Source organism: Lissotriton helveticus, chromosome 7 (genome assembly GCF_964261635.1).
Source record: "Lissotriton helveticus chromosome 7, aLisHel1.1, whole genome shotgun sequence".
NCBI lineage: Eukaryota > Metazoa > Chordata > Amphibia > Caudata > Salamandridae > Lissotriton > Lissotriton helveticus.
Window position 1 is genome coordinate 596,628,506 of NC_136068.1, and position 23,561 is coordinate 596,652,066.

The 23,561-nt window shown below is 46.7% G+C and overlaps 1 long non-coding RNA gene across 1 annotated transcript in view; it reads left to right on the forward strand.

The window, feature by feature from the left end:
- Positions 1 to 20,786, forward strand: part of LOC144766913 (uncharacterized) — a 108,182-nt gene extending 87,396 nt beyond the window's left edge. Inside the window, exons 2-3 of the long non-coding RNA XR_013597976.1 lie at positions 12,242 to 12,679; positions 20,527 to 20,786. This is a non-coding gene — a long non-coding RNA (uncharacterized LOC144766913). The remainder of the gene's footprint in view (positions 1 to 12,241; positions 12,680 to 20,526) is intronic.
- Positions 20,787 to 23,561: the final 2,775 nt, after the last annotated feature.

Genomic DNA, 23,561 nt, shown 5'->3' on the forward strand with positions numbered 1-23,561 from the left:
CCCCCAAACCACAAAATCATTTGAAATTGACATTGGTACAAACAGACCGTGGAAACAAACTAAGTTCACCAACTGCAATAGTGAGAAGTTAATATATCTCATTACTTGTCCTTGTGGTTTGAAGTATGTTGGGATGACCACTTGGAAGGTAAAAATACGCATTTCAGAACATAAAAGCACGATCCGTTGCAAAAGACAGGCCACCAAACTCACAAACCATTTCCTGGAGAAACAACATGATCCGACTGCGTTTGTGTGGACTGTACTAGAACAACCATATATCCCACCACATGTCACAGATTATGCAAGTTTTCTGATGCGAAAAGAACAGAAATGGGTGTTTAAGTTGGGCACTAACAAAGTCGGACTCAATGATGATATACCGTGGTCCGTGCTCTGACAAGCTCACTACTTTGGTATAATATCTATAGCCACAGAGGGTCTTTTATGTAGGGCCATGTTTCAGTAGATGACTACCATTATACAATGGATGATCCCTATTCAGACCCCATATACTTTTGCAGTTTTATTTCTAACATTATTCTAGCTACAAACAAAGATACCTGTAGTTTGCTCGTTCTTTATAGAGTGGGACAATAAAGTTTTGTTTGGAGTTGACACATTATCTGAATATTTCTCGCTGCTCTCACCACTGTCTGGTTATATAAACATAATTTTTTTTTTTTTTTTTTTTTTTGAGACAAATGCTTTAAAAATACTCCAGAGAGCTTACTGTTCGTGGACATCGGGTACTTGTCTCAAATCGAAGTTTTATTTGACTCGCGGGGCAGACGATTTATTTCCAAAACAAACAGTGTTTCTAGGTAACCATCACTGACCTATGAGCAATAGGGTAACATCGTAGTTTCCGCACACATGACTGGGAAGAACCACTCACTGCTTGCCTAATACTTCATCATAGGCCGAGCTATGTCTAGTAAGCCTATTGGCCAACCCGATCATGTGACCGGGCGTGGACCAATCATTGACAGGCTCTTAAACACAGACCTTACACCATTCAGACACCTCCCCAACCGGCTCAGACGGAGGCAACGAAGTACCGACGGAGAGGTGAGGGTATTCAGAACGTAGCGCAGTCCCTTTCGAATTGAGCGCTAACAGATCTCGTTACTAGTCCCTTTCGAATTGAGCGCTAACAGATCTCTTTACTAGTTTCTTTAACCTTGGGGTGTTTACAGCCCTCACTTTTGCGCTTACAACTCTAGCATGACTTAGTTTTTCGAAGCGCTGTTTAGCAACAACTAGTATCCACCGCTTAGCCATATGTGAATACTAACTAGACTGTTTCTAGTCTTTACTTTGTGCCACATCGTGGAGAACAGGATCCACCGCTCAGCCATGGGTCATTACTAACTAGTCAGTTTCCAATCTTTACTTGGTGCGACATCGCCAATGACATTTTACGAACGAGAAGGAATAACCAGATACCTCTGAACTGAGTACACTGTTGTAAAATGTTTGGGAGTACCCAGTCTCCGTTTTTTTTAGATCCTATCTCAAAATGCCAGCCATATCCATGAAAATGCGAGCTCCATTTCATTCTAAAAACACGTCTCCTTAATTAATTTCTTCTTAAAATCCCTTATAGATGCCTCCTGTGTGTTTCTGTTTTAACTAAACAAATGGAGGCGATGACATTTTTGTGTCTTTTGCTTCCTTTTGAACAGAGCGGTGCTTCCCTCATGACCTGAGCCGTTGCCAGGCGGGGTGGAGCCCTCTACTTCATTCACATGGGTAAGATGAAGTATAGTAACACCTCATGTTAAAATTGCAGTTAGGTGTACTTATGTTAATAAATGTAACTAATTTGTTACTGCACAGAAATGTTTTTTGAGTCAAATGTGGATTTATTACACATTAACTTTATTCTTGTCTCTGTGGTCACTGTTCCTGTTGTGTGTCTGTGTTTTTCCCCTCTAGTGACCTACATCAACTGCAAAGAAAAACGACACCTAGAGACTCAGGTGATCTTTATAAATATTGCAGATTGTTTTATATGTAGTCACCTCTCATCACATTTTTTCACTTTTCACATTTTGCAGTAGCATTTATTTTACATCGCGGTCCTGATGAAAGCAAAGGACTCGTTAGTCCACGAATTTGCTGAAACATGTTGACCATCCCCACATCCTGGTAAATATTTGTTCAAATTTACCTATGCTGCTTTTTAATATTGGAGGAGCGAGCATAAACCAGAATAAATAACTCTTCCTGCTCTCTCACCCAATTTTAGATTCACTGCACACTTTTTTCACATGCACTGCATACCAGTCACGCTCCTTGCATCAACCGATGAGTGGCCTGTGACACTCTAAACCATATTGGTCGCCTCTAGGTAGACAAAGGTTAATTACATCTAACCTTCCATCTGATACCAGAGGTGTACCCTAGACATGGTTTACAGGAATCCCAAATGATGAAGGGCGGTTCCGAGTGGTGACTGATGGATATCTTGTGAGTAACCACAGAGCACCTCTCTTTTTCCTTCTTTTCTTTTATGTAGGGTTTAACACTCACATCCTCAGGTTGTTGCACCACAGTTAGGCTTTTATTCAGACCCTGTGACACCTTTGTTTGCTACATGTCATTGAGGGAAGTTGTCCCAGCATGGTCTTTAAACTCCCTTAGGCCCTTCCCCACCTTATAGTTCTTTTGGATCACCAGATGCCCACACCAGGTGAGTGTAATGTATCAAGGTGCCTCGGTAAGTGGATGGGCCACCGTGCATGTATGCAGTGGGCCCGAAAACCAACAGGCGTCGCGGGTCCTTTCCGCAATGGCGTTAAAATGGCCATAGCGGGCCGCAATACTGTACCGTGGCGCCCCCGAAGTGGAGGGAGGGGCACCGCAGGTTGCACCGTGGCCGGCAAAGAGGAAACAGGTAGCGCCGCAGGTTGCAAGTCGGCCCGTGGCGTAACAAGGTCTAGCAGTGAGGGGGGTTGCAGCAGCCACTGAAATGTAGGCCTAAGAATGGACAGGACCTTCAATTCCATTAGGACAGGGGAATGATCAGAGAGCGTTTTAGCGAGGTGTTTAATAGATACAGCCCATGATGCAGCTTGCCTGTAGACTAGCCAGTAATCCACTCTGGATCATGAGCCGAGCACTGTTGACACAAATGTACCCTCGGGCCCCCCAGGATTACGATTCGTCCATAAATCTACGAGACCTTCAGCCTCGATCAACTCATTCAACACAATTGCCGCTTGCTTGCTGCGCCCGTCCACATTAGGACAAGCACACATTCAGGTCACCCCCCCATAGTACCACAGTCTGTGGATAGGAAGAGATGCGCCTCCAAATGTCTTTGTAAAAAGCAGGGTCATCTCAATTGGGACCATAAGTGTTGACAAACAGCACCAGCGTACCACCCAGCTTACCCAATGCGAGCACCAACGTCCACTGGGTGTCCACTTCAGATTTAATGTGAGTGTATGGAGTGCCTCTCCTTACTATAAGTAACACCCCTCTAGAGATTATAAGATCTGTGCATTGCAGATAACTTTGTCTTCCCACACGTGCAGTCCGACCATGATCCAACCCCCTTACCCCAAGCCCCACCGACTTTAGCACCCCCAACTTGCTAAAGACAACCCAGACTAAGATTAAAACCTCCCTACACAAAACTATCCCAAATGGACAGGTGGGGAACACCCATTAGGGGATGAAAAAGAACAGCAACCCCCCGATTTAAGTGGGGGGTAGCCGCACAAGCGAATTAACCAATATCATCATAACTATAATCATTGAATAGCATAGCATACCATGCAGTGCAATTTAACAATTTGTACAACAGAGCACCAGTGCCTGAGGACAACAGCAATTGACCTGCACAGCAAGCAGTCATCAGGTCCAGCAACAATCCTGTGAAGGGAAAATAGTACAAATCTAGCACTCACATTTGGAAGACAAGACCCCAAGATACACATTTCCAATACTGCAACCACCATTGAGGGGCCAGTTATGCATCATTGTTCCTCCTCGCCCAAGTCTGCAGAGGCCTCTCAACAACTCTTTTTTAGTAGTGCAGCATGCTCCATAGTGGCCTTAGGATTCGTGACAATCTTGGACGTACCCTCAGACCTGATTCTCAAGCGACCCGGGCATAACATGGCATAGGGGATGTCTTCAGCGTGCAGCAGCTTTTTAGTAGGAATAAACTCTCTTCGGGCAACCTGAACTGGTGGTGAAATCGGGAAAAAATGCCAACATGTTTCCTTGATAAGTGATCTGACCCTTCTCCCAGGCAAGGCGCAGAATAGTGAAAAACCAAAGGTGGTGATGGACGGAGCGTTGACAATACAAACACTCACCCCCAGTCATCTGATCTGGGTTTAATCCATCACCGTTCTTTAGCTCACTACGCCACCCCAGTTCAGACATAGCCATATGCAAATCAGTCTGACCCTGTGCCTCATGGGAACAGTCCAGACCAGGCGCAGAATAGTGTCTCGGTCCCGATAATTTAACAACCTATCAATGATAGGTCGCGGAGGGGCGCCAGCAACTGGGCGCGCCGCCAAGGAGCGGTGAGTTCGTTCAACAACAAACATACTGGAGAACACATCTACATAAAAAATGTCCTTCAGCATACCCTCCATGAACAGCTCCATTTTGCCGTCAAGAACAAGAAAACTTCTTGTTCTTGACTACAGTGTTTTCCCTGCTTCCTCCCCCTAGCATTCATATTCAGGGACCTTTGTGTGTTTTTGACCAGCTCCATTTTGCCAACATTGGTCAATTCTGACAGACCCGTTATCCGGATATTGTTCCTTCGGCACCTCGCTTCCAAATCTTTGGTTTTTGGCTTGAATTACTGCAAGAACTTTTACCATATTCAAGGTTTTATCTGAGACTGCCATTACATCATCCTCCACAGTTGACACACGCTGCTCAACCTCGCCCACCCTCATACCTTGTTTGTCCAGCTTTGTTGCCATATGGTCCAAGTGCAAATTTAGTGCATCAATCTTGGCATCGATGGATTGCAAGCTTTGTTGCATCGCAAGTAGCGTGGACTCTAATGAGGGGCCAGCGTCCGATGGAGCCTCCGAATCAGACGTTGTCTTCTGCTTAGATCTTGCCGTTTTTCGCATCTCGAACGTGAGACGCAATTGAGTTTTATCAGGCTTGCCCATAGTGAGTAGAGACCAAGAAGAACGCCACGGGATACTGTACCTAGCAGGGGCAAGTTCCCTTGACTTCAATCAAAACTCCCACATAGACGATACACTGCTGCAAACTGTTATTTTGGGGTTTAAGTGCTTTGAGAACCCAACAGCGGATACGGTACGCACAACTACCTCTGGCCGTGAAGCAATTAGAGAGCCAGGCTTCAATGCGCACTTCAACCGATCAAAGCCATGAAGCAGAGAGTTAAACACTCCCACGTGCATTGCAGGCGCCACTAAACCCACCACCTTCACAGATGCTATGTCACTAGGCCCCCCACACGTCGGTGTCTGAAGTCAAAATTAACTCTCTATCACTGTAAGGCTGCAGTACCGCCACTCTAGACCATGCAGTGCCGATTGGTACTAACAATGTCATTCCTGGGGTAGGACTGAGTGTCCTCCTCACTGTATGCGTTAGTGTAGCCCCACCAGCATAGGTGTGGACCCACTACTGCCCGGAATGAGTGCTGAACTGCACCCTCCTAATCGCACTAGACAGTGGAGCATAGAGCAACCAAAGGCAGCACACCTCTCTTCCAATGAGCCAGCAGCCAGTCTGTTCAAACCGCAGCCGCCACAGCATCATACAAAGCGTGCAAGCGGGGTAGAGGAGAGATCCATTCCATGCTCAGCACCACAGGCAGCCGAGGCCCACACTTCACCGCCGAACCAATCCACAGGGCAGCAGCAGCACACAGTTCAATCCGCGGCGCTCTGCGGTCCAAGGCTTGAGTGCGCGGCGCTCTATAACGGGCACCCCAGCGCCATGAGTAACCCAGACACCAGTCCCACGATAGGCGGCGAGATCACTGCTAATCACCACTGCGGGAGCTTCCCGTCCCACGGCGATGCCCAACAGTCAATCGGATCGCAGGTACAGTTCCAATTCATGCTTCCACTCACTGTGTCAATATGCTTTCTCCGTCTTAGCGGATCAGCTGCTCGCAGTCCGTGCAGTACAGCCAGTCGGGCAGGCGTAGCAAGCACGATCTCTGTCCGCTGCTCCTCACTTGCCTGGAGCGGTAGCCATCTTGCGCTCTTCCCCTCGCAGTCTTTAAACCAACAATTCTCGACTCCCAGGGACTCAGCAGGGCAACCAAACAGCACAGTCTAGCCCTCGAGACTGCCCAGACACCGTACCATCATCAGTGTGTCTGGCTTCCCTAATTAGCGTCAAGATTATGGACGCATTTTAAGCGTGGCCAGCGGAGCTGCACTAACACGCAGCCATCTTGCCGTGTGCCCTCTAGCGCCCCCCATCGTTAGCAAAGTTAATGGCAACAACATGTCAGACAGAATGACCAGGCTGGTATCACAACTACAGAAGTATAATTTCGAAATGAAGCACATTTCGGGAGGAAGAAATTTCCGTGCGGATTGTTTATCCAGAATGTTGATGGAGGAGGATGATGAGGAGGATCTAGTTGAGGAGGATGTGGAGTGTGTGGCTGTGGTGGATGCGAATAAAGAATGAGGTTCGGTCATTTCTGAAAGTGAATGAAAGGATGCTAGTGTGAATGATGCTATCTTATCCAGGGTGCTGGAATATTCCTCACAAAAATGGCCTGAGGTGAGAAGTTTGACTGGGGACTTGAGGAATTTTGCTTGGATGGCGGTTGAGGTAACAGTGAAGGATAACATAGTGATGAGAGGCAACATGTACATTCCTCCAGCTGGCTTGCGGGATTCCATAATAAGGGTAGCTCACAAGGGTCACATGGGAGTTACTAAAACAAGCATGAGACTAAAGCAACATCATTGGTGGCCCGCCATAGACTCCCTAGTCAGGAGCATGGTGGATAGTTGCGAGGAGTGTTTGTTGTTGAACAAACACTGGAAGACAGCGCGCACCCCATTGCATCCAACTCAGTTCCCCAGGTCAGTTTGGGGAAAACTTGGTTTTGACTTCTTAGGGCCTTATAACATGTTGCCAAGTGAAATGAGGTATCTAATTTTGGCTATAGACTATTATTCATAGTGAATGTATTATACATTTGTGGAATCTCCAGATACAGATAATACTATTGGATTTTTAGGTCTCGCCTTTTCCATTCCGCAGGAATGGAAAATGGAGAGAATTCTAGTGCTCAAAATACTCGTCAAACTAAGGCTTTTTTCTGTGCGGTTTTCTTCGAGTTCACGTGGCCACAGGCACGCGCTTTTGTGCCATAAACTTTTTTTTCACGAGCTTTTGTTGTTTTTCATTGCCTCTTCACTTTGTCCACGCCTCATTGAAGCTGCTCCCTCCGCCCACCTTCTCTCTGTCCTGCGCGTGCCTCTTGCTTATCTCACCGTAGCTTGACAACATTCAGATGTGCACTCTTTCCAAGCATACCATCCTGCCTTTCACTTGCGGAAACACGCACAGCCCACAGACTCTCTCTCTCTCCCATTCACGCACGGCAACACGCACACCAAACACAAACAGCCCACAGACTCTCTCTCTCTCTCCCATTCACGCACGGCAACACGCACACCAAACACAAACAGCCCACAGACTCTCTCTCTCTCCCATTCACGCACGGCAACACGCACACCAAACACAAACAGCCCACAGACTCTCTCTCTCTCTCTCCCATTCACGCACGGCAACACGCACACCAAACACAAACAGCCCACAGACTCTCTCTCTCTCCCATTCACGCACGGCAACATGCACACCAAACACAAACAGCCCACAGACTCTCTCTCTATCCCATTCACGCACGGCAACACGCACACCAAACACAAACAGCCCACAGACTCTCTCTCTCTCTCCCATTCACGCACGGCAACACGCACACCAAACACAAACAGCCCACAGACTCTCTCTCTCTCCCATTCACGCACGGCAACACGCACACTAAACACAAACAGCCCACGCACACCAAACACAAACAGCCCACAGACTCTCTCTCTCTCCCATTCACGCACGGCAACACGCACACCAAACAAAAACAGCCCACAGACTCTCTCTCTCTCTCCCATTCACGCACACCAAACAGCCCACAGACTCTCTCTCTCTCCCATTCACGCACGGCAACACGCACACCAAACACAAACAGCCCACAGACTCTCTCTCTCCCATTCACGCACGGCAACACGCACACCAAACACAAACAGCCCACAGACTCTCTCTCTCTCCCATTCACGCACGGCAACACGCACACCAAACACAAACAGCCCACAGACTCTCTCTCTCTCCCATTCACGCACGGCAACACGCACACCAAACACAAACAGCCCACTGACTCTCTCTCTCTCCCATTCACGCACGGCAACACGCACACCAAACACAAACAGCCCACTGACTCTCTCTCTCTCCCATTCACGCACGGCAACACGCACACCAAACACAAACAGCCCACAGACTCTCTCTCTCTCCCATTCACGCACGGCAACACGCACACCAAACACAAACAGCCCACAGACTCTCTCTCTCTCCCATTCACGCATAGCACAAACTCTCTTCCATTCACGCACGGCAACACGCACACCAAAGTCAAACAGCCCACAGACTCTCTCTCTCCCATTCACGCACGGCAACACGCACAAAAACACAAACAGCTCACATAGAACACAGACTCTCTCCCTTTCACACACGGCAACACGCACACGTCGACAACATTCAGACGTGCACTCTTTCCAAGCATACCCCCCCTGCCTTAGCTTCTCTCTCATTCATTCATCTGCACGTTCCTGCCTTTCACTCGCGGAAATACGCACACCAAACACAATCAGCCCACAGACTCTCTCTCCCACCCCCCAACACTCCCAGTCTCTCTCCCATTCATGCACGGCAACAAGCACACCATAGCTTCTCTCTCATTCATCTGCACATTTCCCCCCCCTCCCAGACGCTCTCCCATTCACGCACGGCAACACGCACACCATAGCTTCTCTCTCATTCATCTGCACGTTCTCCCACCCCCCCTTCTACTTTTATGCCCGCTTTTCTCTCAAAACATTTTAAAACACAACCAACAGTCCCCAGACTCTTTCACATTCACGCACACCATCTGCTTCTTCCTTCTACCCTCTCTAAGGTGGGGAGGGGGCGAGAGCAAAACGTCTAGGGCCTAACCACACCAGGAGACTGGAGTGATTTAATCACAGTCGTAAAGATTCTAATCTGTTGTCGGCCATCCGCTGAGAAATGCAAATATAAACTAAAGGGAGCGAAACTCGCCTTCTCACCGAATACCATAAAATACAAGGGAAGCAACTTTAGAAACACTGTGGAAAGCACCACATTGTTTTACACATACTATTACATGCAGGTAAAATGGTATTTTGTTATTCTTACGTTTGTTAGTGCAAAGTTACACACCAAACACGCATAGCACCAGCCGTAAGTACCTTCTTAGGCCATGCACACACACCAACACTGCAAATGCCTAGACATTTTACGTGATGAGTACTAGGATTACGCGAAACACTTTTGTATTTGTATAATTGTGTTGCGAGTGCTGCTTTAACACTTGCTCACAGTTTTTATCGCCATGTTTTGCAAACCTCAATCGTGAACACAAAGTGCAAATATTGTGGAACTATACACAGCCCTCACTCCCACTGCACAAAGTCTTCGATCGCACTGCATACAGGCCTCACTCAGTGGATACAGCCCTCACTCAGTGCACACATCCCTAACTCACACTGCACACAGGCTTCACTCACACTGCACACAGGCCTCACTCAGTCTTCAATCACACTGCATACAGTCCGCACTCAGTGCATACTGCACACACTCCGTTCACACTGCCCTAACTCACAGTGCACACAGCACTCACTCAGTGCACACAGCACTCACTCAGTGCACACAGCTCTCACTCAGTGCACACAGCTCTCACTCGCACTGCACACAGGGATCACTCACACTGCACACAGGCGTTACTCAGTGCAAACAGCCCTCACTCAGTGCACACAGCCCTCACTCACACTGCATACAGGCCTCACTCACAGTGCACACAGCCCTCACTCACACTGCACACAGGCCTCACTCACACTGCACACAGGTCTCACTTAACACTCCACACAGGCCTCACTCACAGTGCATACAGCCCTCACTCACACTGCATACAGGCCTCACTCAGTGCATACAGCCGTCACTCAGTGCACACATCTCTAACTCACACTGCAAACAGGCTTCACTCACACTGCACACAGGCCTCACTCAGTGCACTCAGCCTTCAATCACACTGCATACAGTCCGCACTCAGTGCATACGGCACACACTCAGTGCACAGTGCCCTAACTCACAGTGCACACAGCACTCACTCAGTGCACACAGCACTCACTCAGTGCACACAGCACTCACTCAGTGCACACAGCTCTCACTCACACTGCACACAGGGATCACTCACACTGCACACAGGCGTTACTCAGTGCAAACAGCCCTCACTCAGTGCACACAGCCCTCACTCACACTGCATACAGGCCGCACTCACAGTGCACACAGCCCTCACTCACACTGCACACAGGCCTCACTCACACTGCACACAGGCCTCACTCACACTGCACACAGGCCTCACTCACAGTGCATACAGCCCTCACTCACAGTGCATACAGCCCTCACTCACACTGCACACAGACATCACTCACACTGCACACAGGCCTCACTCACACTGCACACAGGCCTCACTCACACTGCACACAGGCCTTGCTCACACTGCACACAGGCCTCACTCACACTGCACAAAGTCTTTGATCGCACTGCATACAGCCGTCACTCAGTGCACACAGCCCTAACTCACACTGCACACAGGCTTCACTCACACTGCACACAGGCCTCACTCAGTGCACACAGCCCTCAATCACACTGCATACAGTCCGCACTCAGTGCATACTGCACACACTCAGTGCACATTGCTTTACAACTCCGTTATGATTTAACTTGCAATGTGGATGTAAATGATGGTTTAACTAATGGCGCAACTGGTATAGTACAATTTGTTGAAATTATTAACAATACACCTTTTATTGTTTGGGTATCATTTGACAATATTAGTGTTGGGCAAAAAGCAAGGCAAGAATATAAGCATTTATATCATGCACAAATAGAAAAGTCATGGACACCAATACATGCTATAGCTAGACATTTCCAATACACAAAGAAATTTATTACTGTTATACGCAAACAATTTCCTTTACGACAAGCATCAGCACGTACTATACATCGCACACAAGGGGACACTATAGAACCACTTTATATACACTTTAATAACAGCAAAATTCATCATTTACATTATGTTGCTATAAGCAGAGCAAAATGTATACAGAACGTATATGTTCAAAATTTTGATGATACTAAAATTATAATACACCCAAAAGTTAATGAGGAAATGGAAAGATTAAGGACCAAAATGCAACTTGAAATAACTATCCCACAATTAGATACATACACCGCACATTTCAATAATATAACACACAATATACGATCACTTCAGAAGCATTTCACATCAATGATAGCTGATAGTAACATGATGCAAGCAGACATTATTTGCTTAACTGAGATCAACACGACAAGGAAGTCAACTGGAAATGATTTTACTGTAGAACAATATCATCATATTATATTTGATAAATTTCATACATACAACACTAACCATGGGATGATACTGTACTACAAGAAAGATCTTTGTATATTACCTATTTATGAAACACACCAAGGGATAGACATTTTACATTTTACATTACATATTAATAGCACAGATTACCTTATTATTATAGTATACAAACCACCACATAAACTTATTACTGATCTTTTGGAATTCATTACCATTATCACTAATTTTTACCCAGAACACAAATTCATCATTATGGGAGATTTCAATGTGGATGTATCTCTAAGCAATTCACAAACTAACAAACTAATTGGGTTCTTTGAGACAAAGTTACAATGTACACAACTTATAGACACTTACACAACAGACTACCAATCTATCTTAGATCATATATATACTAATTACATACTTCAAAATTATGGTACATTAGAATGCTATTACAGTGATCATAAAGCACTATGGATTTGTATTTAACATTGTTTGTAACATATATTTCTATTTCAGATGTTGACTATTGAAGAAATCTCTAACATTACCACCAATGACAACAAACCTTATGAAAAACCCATCAGAGTTAATGTTATCAAGTGCTCAAGTAAAACAAATTACAAGAACGCCAAACAAGAAAATAAAGTTCTATTTCATTTGGCTCTAGCTGATAAAACTGGAACAATTAAAGCGACGTGCTACCAAGAAAGTTTATATCAGCAGACACAAAACAACTGTGGCCTACTACTACACCATTTTTTAATTAAAAATAACACAATTCTTATTACAAAGCAAAGCAAAGTAACTAAATTTCCTGCAATGCCTCTAAATCAATCGCTAATTCAAGAAGCTGAAAACATTTTGCAGCCGCCTGCACCATCTGCTTCTCCAATTAAAGAAATAAAGCGTGCAACTGTGAAAACGCTTATGACAGTGTGTGGGACCATTTCAGAAGTAAGTATATGTGTTTTGTACTGTGTGTCTCGCTGCTTGTGTTGTCCGTTAGTGTGTGTGGTGTTGTCTGTGCCATTGTCAATATTTATTTTGGCTTTGTCAGTGTGCTTGTGTGTGTGTGTACTATTTGGTGCTTAGATGTTATTTATTTTTGAGTGTGTGGAGTTGTGTGTGTGGTCTCTGTAACACAGTAGATCTACTTATGTTTGTGAGGCATTCTATCATTAATAAATGATCTGTACAGCAGGCAAATATTAACAATTAACACTGTGTGTAAATAGGTGTGAAAAATGTACACAGCATTTTTAAATGTTAATTAGTTAGGTGTTTAAAGATGAGCACCGTACTCAGACATCAAAGTTAATCTTTTTTTAACATGCTTGGGAAAAACTACGTTAATTTGGACAGAACAATAGCCCTTATTCACTATGTCTTCAATGCTTGACCAATTATTAACTCTGACTTCAGTGCTTTTGTAATTTTAAAAAAGAAAATTCTTTTTAGGAAGAGGAAAGTAAAAATGTGCTCATCAATGGACAAAATACAGCGCTAAAATGTATTACCTTAAAAGATTCCACTGATGACATCAAAGTCACATTATGGAGGGAAGCTACTCTATTCACAATAAATATTGGCGAATATGTGATGTTAACTCATGTCACAGTACATGAATTTAATGGACAGAAGATATTAAACACGACAAGGCACAGCAAAATAAAAGTAAGGAACACACTCTCTCTCACACACCCACTTACTCTATCACTCTCACACACACACTCTCTCTCTTTCAACAACACACTCCTTAGCTATCCCACACACTATCTCTCTCCCACATACTCTCTCTCTAAAACACTCTCTCTCTACAACACACTCTCTCTCTACAACACACTCTCTCTCTACAACACTCTCTCTCTACAACAGTCTCTCTACAACACTCTCTCTCTACAACAGAATCCTTCGTTAGGTGTCAAATCAAGATGGCCGCAGGGGTAGTAAGCTCTGAAACCGAGCCCCTGGCTTCACCAAAAATATCCTAAACAGAGCCCCCCCCTAGCGCTGCCCAACACCAGGAACGACGACCGAAGCTCAAGACGGATAAGTGAAGCCTGTCCCGCCTTAGGAAAGCAGAGTCCCGCCGCCCAATCTCGCTCTACATTGATCGGTGCCCCTCTGCCCTCCTTGCGACCCCAGGACACTCACCCACTTGATGCAGATCAGCGCCGGATCCAGCATCCCAGCATCATCGCCACTACCAGGAACGAAGAACTCCTCAACTCAAGCCCGCCTAATAGTTCAGGACTTCAATCCACCACCGGAGCTCCGCGACTCTCGCCTCCGGTAAGCCCCTGCGCCTTTCCCCAAAAATGGCGGCTATTAAGGACTTCGCCTGACGAGAGCCTCCTCCGGAGCCGCTCTCTTTCACCCTGCAAGCGCATGGACGGTCAAATGAACACCAAACCACAGCCCTGATCGTTATAAATAACAAGCAGTCCCTTCAACGAAGCTGCAGGCCCTTCTCCGCCTCAGACTTCACGCCTGTCTCCAAAATGGCGGACAAAGTAGACGCCGCCTGACCCGAACATACTCCGGAGTCGCCCTTGACATTCAAAAAGGTAATGGCCACGGCAGGGGCGCCAAGCTACAGCCCGATCCACCTCTAGTGTAACTATAAGTCCCCTCCCCGGCTCTCTTTGCTGCCCTTCACCGCCTGTTCCCAAGATGGCGGATAAAGAAGACGCCGCCTGACCCGAATGTCCATCGGAGGCGCATCTTCCACCTGCAAGGTAACTACTACTACGTGGGCGCCAAGCGACAGCCCTATCTTCCTCCTTTTTTTTGTAATAAAAAGTCTCCCACCGGCTCCCTCTGCTGCCCACCGCCGCCGGCCTTGTGCCTGACCCCAATATGGCGGCCAAAGAAGACATTGCCTGACTTCACAGTGAGTTTTGATTGCTAAACTCGAGAGGGGCATCTAACAGGGGGACAACGGAACGTCCTCTCCCACTATCCACATCCACTTCCCCCAAATTGACCAAGGAGGCCCTGTAGACTCAAAATTCCTTACCCTTACACCAGACAAGGTGCAACTCTATCAGAATGATCATGGATGATAGTGCTTATTAACAGCAACCTTAGAACTGCATCAGGTCAGATCCCGTACTGAGCTGGCTGTTGGTGTGTACGTCTGGGAGGCTTTCTGCATGTCCTCTCCTGACCAGAACCTCCATCTCACTCCATTCTCAAGACGCTAGTCTACAAAAGTCCAACTACCAATTGAGTCCGATCACCTGCAAACTCCCAAGCAGTACCACACGGGCTTTAAGACCCACTCCACCGGCCTGGAACGTCACCCTCAACACTCCACGGGAACACCTCGGTTCGTCACCCTGGGCCACCTAAGCTCCAAGCTTCACATCGCAACTCACCCAGGCTCTCCCACCCTCTACTATCCTCACGATGGCCCGGGACCAACCTCCCCCTCCTCCTCCTATCCCACTTGCCCACCTCAAACCTCACAGTCGGAACTCCTTCACCATCATCTTCCCCCCTCCTCTCTACAAAGCTTCGATGCACTTTCAAGCAGAAACTCATCCGCAAACATAAAGAAACCCTAATCATTGACATCTATCACTCGACCTCCACAGGACCGATGAAGATGGACCTAATATTCCACACCGAAAGACCCGAATATTGGGTCTCCACAATCAGAACGCGGATGTTCATCGCCAAAACCACCTCCACTGCTCACAGCTGCAAATTAACTACGATTCTTCCGTTCAGATCAGTTGGCAGGGGCTATACAACCGTGACTATCTTCACCAATGGCACAGTCCTCATACAAGCCAACAATGATAACCTGGAAGCTTTTGACTCCTTATTTCCCTCTCTCAAGTCAGCCCCTCCTACCCCGCCGCAACTCGCATCAACACCCTCACCGTCCACTCCCTCTACAGACAGAGAAGACCGCGTCACGACCCATCCCGAGCCACACACAGCCCGTCAGGCTCCCCCCCGCCACATCCCACCCCCCACGCCCATCCATCCACCACCAACAGGAAACCCAACTCTCACCCCCTACCCCCCCTTTACCACCTCACCCCCCATAGCTATCGCCCACCCCCGAGGACAATCACCCCCCGGTCAACAGGCAGTCCACAGCCAACGAGCCTCCCCTCTAATCTCCCCCTACTCTCAAACCTCCCCCGCCCTATCCTCCTCCCGACCCTCTCCCCTTCCCCCCCATGTCCAATCTCCCACCCAGCCCTCTTCCCACACCACCCCCTCCCTCTACCCCGATCCCTATCTCTCAAACCACTCTCCCGAACCACAACACGCTCGGCCCCACTGCAGTTGCCCACAACCCCCCAATTGATTCCATAACCAAACGGCTCTCAGCCTTGGAAAAACAGGTCGACTCCATCACCCAAGGCCTAATAGAAACCCTCCTCAACCTAGGTATAGCCTGTATTCCCCCTAAACCCCCTCCCCGAACGCCCCTCCTCGCCAACTCCAACATCACCCAGGGTCCCATAGTACCCCTCAATGCTCAATATAATCCCCCCAAACTTCCCAATACCCCTCCCCGAACGCCCCTCCTCGCCAACGCCATCATCACCCAGGGACCCACAGTAGCCCCCAATACTCACCCGATCGATCCCTATCCCAAGGTCCTGGCTTCCAGTCCCAAAAAAACTGAACTCTCCAGAGCCCCATGGACCAGGCCACTGACGACTAACTCATCTCACACCCTAGCAGGCTCAAAACACCTGACCACCAGACCACTCAGATCAGAAGCCCCTATGTCAGACAGTGAAGCAGCATTACTAGCCACGACCTACGACTCTCCCATCTCAGTCTCACCTAAATCTAAAATCCAAGTAATCACTGGTTATCGGAAAGATCAACCCACCCTCAAACGACAAAGATTACCAGTCCTCACCGCCATACCCAGAGAAGTTAAAGACAAAACCACCAGCATTCAGGAGAGAATCACCAACTGCCTCCTAATGAACTGCAGATGGGCCTCATTACATGCAACGGACATAGCTGAAGCCATCCTCACACACGACATAGACGTTGCGTTCCTCACTGAGACCTGGCTAAATAAGTCATCTCCCCCCTGCCTAGACATGCTGGTTCCACCGGGATTCTCCCTCATCTCCAAAGACAGGATAGAACAACGAGGAGGTGGAGTTGCTATCATCCACAAGGACAGCTGGAACATCACAGAAACCTCCCCCTTTGAATACAACTCATTTGAATGCCTATCCGCTTCCATCAAAACCAAAGACAATGACTCTCTACTCTGCCATCTACTTTATCACCCCCCGGGCAGAAACAATGAGTTTGGAGACCAACTATCCAACCTGATCGCTCAAGACGCTCTCGGCGATTCCAAAAACATAATTCTTGGTGACCTGAATCTCCGATGGAATGAATCCCATAACCCTCTAATTAGATCGCTATCCAACCTCCTCGCCGATAACAACCTCACTCAACATTGCACCGAGGAGACACATTACAAAGGAGCCACACTGGACGCCATCATTGCACAAAAGAATTCAATCACGATCAACCACATACTCCCCGTTGACTGGTCAGATCACCATATGATCCTATTTCACATTAATCACCCCATCATCCCGCTTAAACCTCCCCAAGACCCACCCAAATGGTCAAGAAACCTCTCCCAAGTCCCCCTAGACATTCTAGAAGGGCAGCTAAGTTCACTTCTTCTAGACAACTCTCCACACCTTTCGACCAACGATCTCATTGACCACTACAACTCCGAGCTAGTCTCCATTCTCGATAATCTAGCTCCTCCAAAGCTCAAAAGAAGCCGCGCCACCCCGTCTAGAACGTGGTTCAATGCGGACCTCAATGCAGAAAGAAGAACATTGAGAGCCAAAGAAAGAAAGTGGAGAAACAATCCAACAGCCATCCTTCGCCTACAACTAAAAACAGCCCGCAAGAAGTATAACAACGATATCAAAAACAAGAAATCCAGCTTCTTCCGAGAGGCACTAGCCAACTCCAAAAACAGACCTAAGGAGCTCTTCAACATAATCAGACATCAAACATCCAAGCCTCTGCCCTCACCCCTGCAAGCGTCCAAAGAACTATGCGACAACTTCGCCAGCTTCTTCAACGACAAGGTCTTAAAAATCGAACTATCTCTAGACATCAGCAACGCGACCATCCCTCAGGCCCTCCTCTCTGGCCCCTCTCCCCTCCCTTGGCTAAGCTTTCGCCACGTGCAGGAAACTGAGATAATCTCGCTGATCTCGACCTCCAAACCATCAGCTCACATCTCAGACCCCATTCCTCCCTCACTAATCAAAAAAATGAAGCTCACCGTAGCACCTATCTGGGGCAAAATCATAAACAGCTCCTTACAAAGCGGAGTGGTCCCTGACTGTCTAAAAATGGGACAAGTCACTCCTTTGCTGAAAAAACCCGGTCTTGACTCTACAGACTTGAACAATTTCAGACCGATATCTAACCTCCCTCTACTCGCCAAAACACTGGAATGATGCGTTCGCCTGCAACTGACTCATCATCTGGATAACATCAATCTCCTGGATCCCCTCCAATGTGGCTTCAGACAAGGCCACAGCACAGAAACCGCGATGCTGAACATCATAGACGACATTCACGGTTCTCTTGACGCTGACAAGTGCTGCCTTCTCATACTCCTTGATCTATCCGCAGCTTTCGACACGGTAGACCATAAGCTCCTCATCAAAACTCTGCAAGCAAGAGCTGGCCTCGGCGAGGTAGTTCTTGATTGTTTTTCTTCCTTTCTCCACAACCGCTCGCAAATAATAAAACTGAAGAACTTCACCTCAGAAAAACAGCAAGTCAACAAGGGTGTCCCCCAAGGATCAGTACTTTCTCCTCAGCTCTTCAACATCTATATGGAACCGCTCGCCAACCTACTCAGGAATGCCAATATCCTCTTCCACCTCTACGCGGACGACACGCAGATTTACCTGGAAACCTCTTCACTTAACGACATCCACAGACTAAATGCTGTCTTAAAAGATGTTCAAGATTGGCTGACAAAAAAACATCTGAAACTCAATCCTGACAAGACCGAAACTCTTCTCATCTCAAACAAAGAAGACAATCCTCACATCACTGAGTGGCTGAAGTCGATCGATGCTCTTAAAGGTTCTCTCACGCCAACTGATTCCGTCAAATTTCTGGGTTTCACCCTAGACCCCAAACTAACCTTGACAAACCACATTAAGAACTCGGCAAAAAGTGCTTTCTTCAACCTCAGACTGCTGAACAAAATCAAACCTTTCATTCCAAACAAAGACCTTAAACTAGCCACACAATCTCTAGTTCTATCTAGACTGGACTATGGGAATTCAATCCTTACAGGTATCCCCAAATCGCACTTGGCTCCATTAAAAACAACATTACATGCGGCAGCAAGAATGATCACAGGATGCAAAAAATTTGACCACATCTCCCCAGCACTCAAAGAACTTGAATGGCTCCCGGTGGAAATGCGTAGCACCTTCAGAACGGCCTGCCTAACCCACAAGGCCCTCCATACCGGTAAACCAGAATACTTGGCAAACAAGCTCACAAAAGCAGGCCAAAGCAGATATTTGAGAAGCTCCAACTCCCTGTTGCTCATCCTACCAAAAACCAGAAAGAAGAAAACTGCGGACTGCTCCTTCACTGGAAATGCCCCCAAAATATGGAACTCTATCCCCCCGCATATCAGAACTCTACCGTCCTATGCGGACTTCAAGAACCAACTCAAATCCTTGTTCCTCATCCGTTCCCTAGGTCCTAGATAACTAGGATCTCCCTCTGAACTATGTGTTATCTCTGTATCCTTCTACCAAAAGTCCTACTGTTACGAACTTCTCCTCCTCCAATATTGTCTTTGAGGACTGCCCTTATTTGTTACGTATCTTTTTGTTCACCCTGTCATTCCTTTTACTGTAAAGCGCTCTGCTACCTTCGGGTCTTGTTAGCGCTATAGAAAACTTCTAAATAAAAAATAAAAATAAATAATACAACACTCTCTCTCTACAACACTCTCTCTCTACAACACACTCTCTCTACAACACTCTCTCTCTACAACACTCTCTCTCTACAACACTCTCTCTCTCTACAACACACTCTCTCTACAACACACTCTCTACAACACTCTCTCTCTACAACACTCTCTCTCTACAACACACTCTCTATTCACAATAAATATTGGCGAATATGTGATGTTAACTCATGTCACTGTACATGAATTTAATGGACAGAAGATATTAAACACGACAAGGCACAGCAAAATAAAAGTAAGGAACACACTCTCTCTCACACACCCACTTACTCTATCACTCTCACACACACACTCTCTCTCTTTCAACAACACACTCTTTACCTATCCCACACACTATCTCTCTCCCACACACTCTCTCTCTACAACACTCTCTCTCTACAACACTCTCTCTCTACAACACTCTCTCTCTACAACACTCTCTCTCTACAACACTCTCTCTCTACAACACACTCTCTCTACAACACCCTCTCTCTACAACACACTCTCTCTACAACACACTCTCTCTACAACACACTCTCTCTGTCTCCAACACACTCTCTCTCTCTCCAACACACTCTCTCTCTCTCCAACACACTCTCTCTCTCCAACACACTCTCTCTCTCTCCAACACACTCTCTCTCTCCAACACACGCTCTGTCTCCAACACACTCTCTCTCTGACACACACTGTAACACGTACACAAACTCTAACGCACAACCCAAAACATTAGTTTAAGAATAAAAACTTTAGGGAAAAAAAAAAACTATGTGTTTATTTACTACAACAGGTAACAACGGCACCACAAGAAACAATCGACGTGGAAATATATGGAGTGGAAAGCACAAACGGAGATTGGAGCACTATAACAACAAAAATAACCAACACCGATATTTACCAATCAATGGACGTTCAAAATCAAACAATTATACAGTGGTTTATGTTGGACGAAGAGGTGGACGACATTGGCGAAGCACTAATTCATTATTTGCCTCAAATATGTGAAGTTATATTTTGTAATGGCAAAATTACTAAAATTGTTAAAGGAAAATCAGAGGAAGATTTAAGTTTAGAATGAACAATTCTAAAAAACATAAATGTACAAAGTTAAATAAATAAATAATGTTTTTTGTTTGGTAAAAATAAATATACAAATTTCTAAATATCCACTTGCATGGTCATTTTCTTAGGGGGTGGGTATATTTTTTAAACAAAACTATAAACAAGTACCACATCATCATACATACCAATAGCAGTTGCAGCTACATTTCGCCAGGCACACAAACAAAACGCTAACTATACAATAGTTGTCTGACATCACTACATGTTTCAACGTGGCACACACAATAACAGGTATAAAGGCATGCTTTGTTGATGTTGAGTAGGGCAGTAGTGTTGATGAATGATGATGTTGTTGTGCTAAGTACGGCTGTGGTGGTGCAGAGTGATGCTGTGTTGGTGCTCAGTGGTACTGTGGGGGTGCTGAGTGATACTGTGGTGTTGCTGCGTGGTGCATTGGTGGGGCTCAGTGATGCAGTTGTTGTGATAAGTGCTACTGTTGTGGTGCAGAGTTATGCTGTGGTGGTAATCAGTGAACACCAACACAGCAGCACTCATCACCACCACAGCAACACTCATCACCACAACAGCATTACTCAGCACCACACTAACATCACTCTGCAACACACCAGCATCACTCCACAGCACCACAACAGCATCATTCAGAACAACAACAATATCACTCTGCACCGACACAGCAGCACTCTGCACCACCACAAGCACCACTCAACAACACCACCACAGCATCACTTTGCACCAACACAACATCATTCACCAGCGACATATTGACAATAGGCACCACTCACCACCAGTCTAAAATTAAACAGAACAACTCAGCACTATTGCAAGCTTCTTTCGTATATAGAGTGCACACAACACCATTGCAAGCTTCCCTACAATACAGAATACAGTCAGCAAGATTGCACCATTTAGAGTGGTGTGTCAAGTGAGCTCAGTGCACAGTTTTACAATACATTTCACCAGGCACACGCACACACCACTAGCCATCAGTGCACGCTTTCACCAGCCACACACACCAACAGCCATCACTGCACGCTTTCACCAGGCATACACACACATCAACAGCCATCAGTGCACGCTTTCACCAGGCATACACACACACCAACAGCCATCAGTGCACGCTTTCACCAGGCATACACACACACCAACAGCCATCAGTGCACGCTTTCACCAGGCATACACACCACCGGCCGTCAGTGCACGCTTTCACCACATGTTTCAACGTGGCACACACAATAACAGGTATAAAAGCATGCTTTGTTTCTGTTGAGTAGTGCAGTAGTGTTGATGAATGAGGCTGTTGTTGTGCTAAGTACGGCTGTGGTGGTGCAGAGTGATGCTGTGTTGGTGCTCAGTGGTACTGTGGGGGTGCTGAGTGATACTGTGGTGTTGCTGGGTGGTGCATTGGTGGGGCTCAGTGATGCATTTGTTGTGATAAATGCTACTGTTGTGGTGCAGAGTTATGCTGTGGTGGTAATCAGTGAACACCAACACAGCAGCACTCATCACCACCACAGCACCACTCATCACCACAACAGCATTACTCAGCACCACATTAACATCACTCTGCAACACACCAGCATCACTCCACACCACCACAACAGCATCATTCAACACCACCACAAGCACCACTCAACAACACCACCACAGCATCACTTTGCACCAACACAACATCATTCACAAGCGACATATTGACAATAGGCACCACTCACCACCAGTCTAAAATTACACAGAAAAACTCAGCACTATTGCAAGCTTCTTTCGTATATAGAGTGCACACAACACCATTGCAAGCTTCCCTACAATACAGAATACAGTCAGCAGCATTGCACCATTTATAGTGGTGTGTCAAGTGAGCTCAGTGCACAGTTTTACAATACATTTCACCAGGCACACACACACACACCACCAGCCATCAGTGCACGCTTTCACCAGGCACACACACCAACAGCCATCACTGCACGCTTTCACCAGGCATACACACACACCAACAGCCATCAGTGCACGCTTTCACCAGGCACACACACACACCAACAGCCATCAGTGCACGCTTTCACCAGGCCTACACATCACCGGCCGTCAGTGCACGCTCTCACCACATGTTTCAACGTGACACACACAATAACAGGTATAAAAGCATGCTTTGTTGCTGTTGAGTAGTGCAGTAGTGTTGATGAATGAGGCTGTTGTTGTGCTAAGTACGGCTGTGGTGGTGCACAGTGATGCTGTGTTGGTGCTCAGTGGTACTGTGGGGTGCTGAGTGATACTGTGGTGTTGCTGCGTGGTGCATTGGTGGGGCTCAGTGATGCAGTTGTTGTGATAAGTGCTACTGTTGTGGTGCTGAGTTATGCTGTGGTGGTAATCAGTGAACACCAACACAGCAGCACTCATCACCACCACAGCACCACTCATCACCACAACAGCATTACTCAGCACCACACTAACATCACTCTGCAACACACCAGCATCACTCCACACCACCACAACAGCATCATTCAGCACCACCACAATATCACTCTGCACCGACACAGCAGCACTCTGCACCACCACAAGCACCACTCAACAACACCACCACAGCATCACTTTGCACCAACACAACATCATTCACAAGCGACATATTGACAATAGGCACCACTCACCACCAGTCTAAAATTACACAGAAAAACTCAGCACTATTGCAAGCTTCTTTCGTATATAGAGTGCACACAACACCATTGCAAGCTTCCCTACAATACAGAATACAGT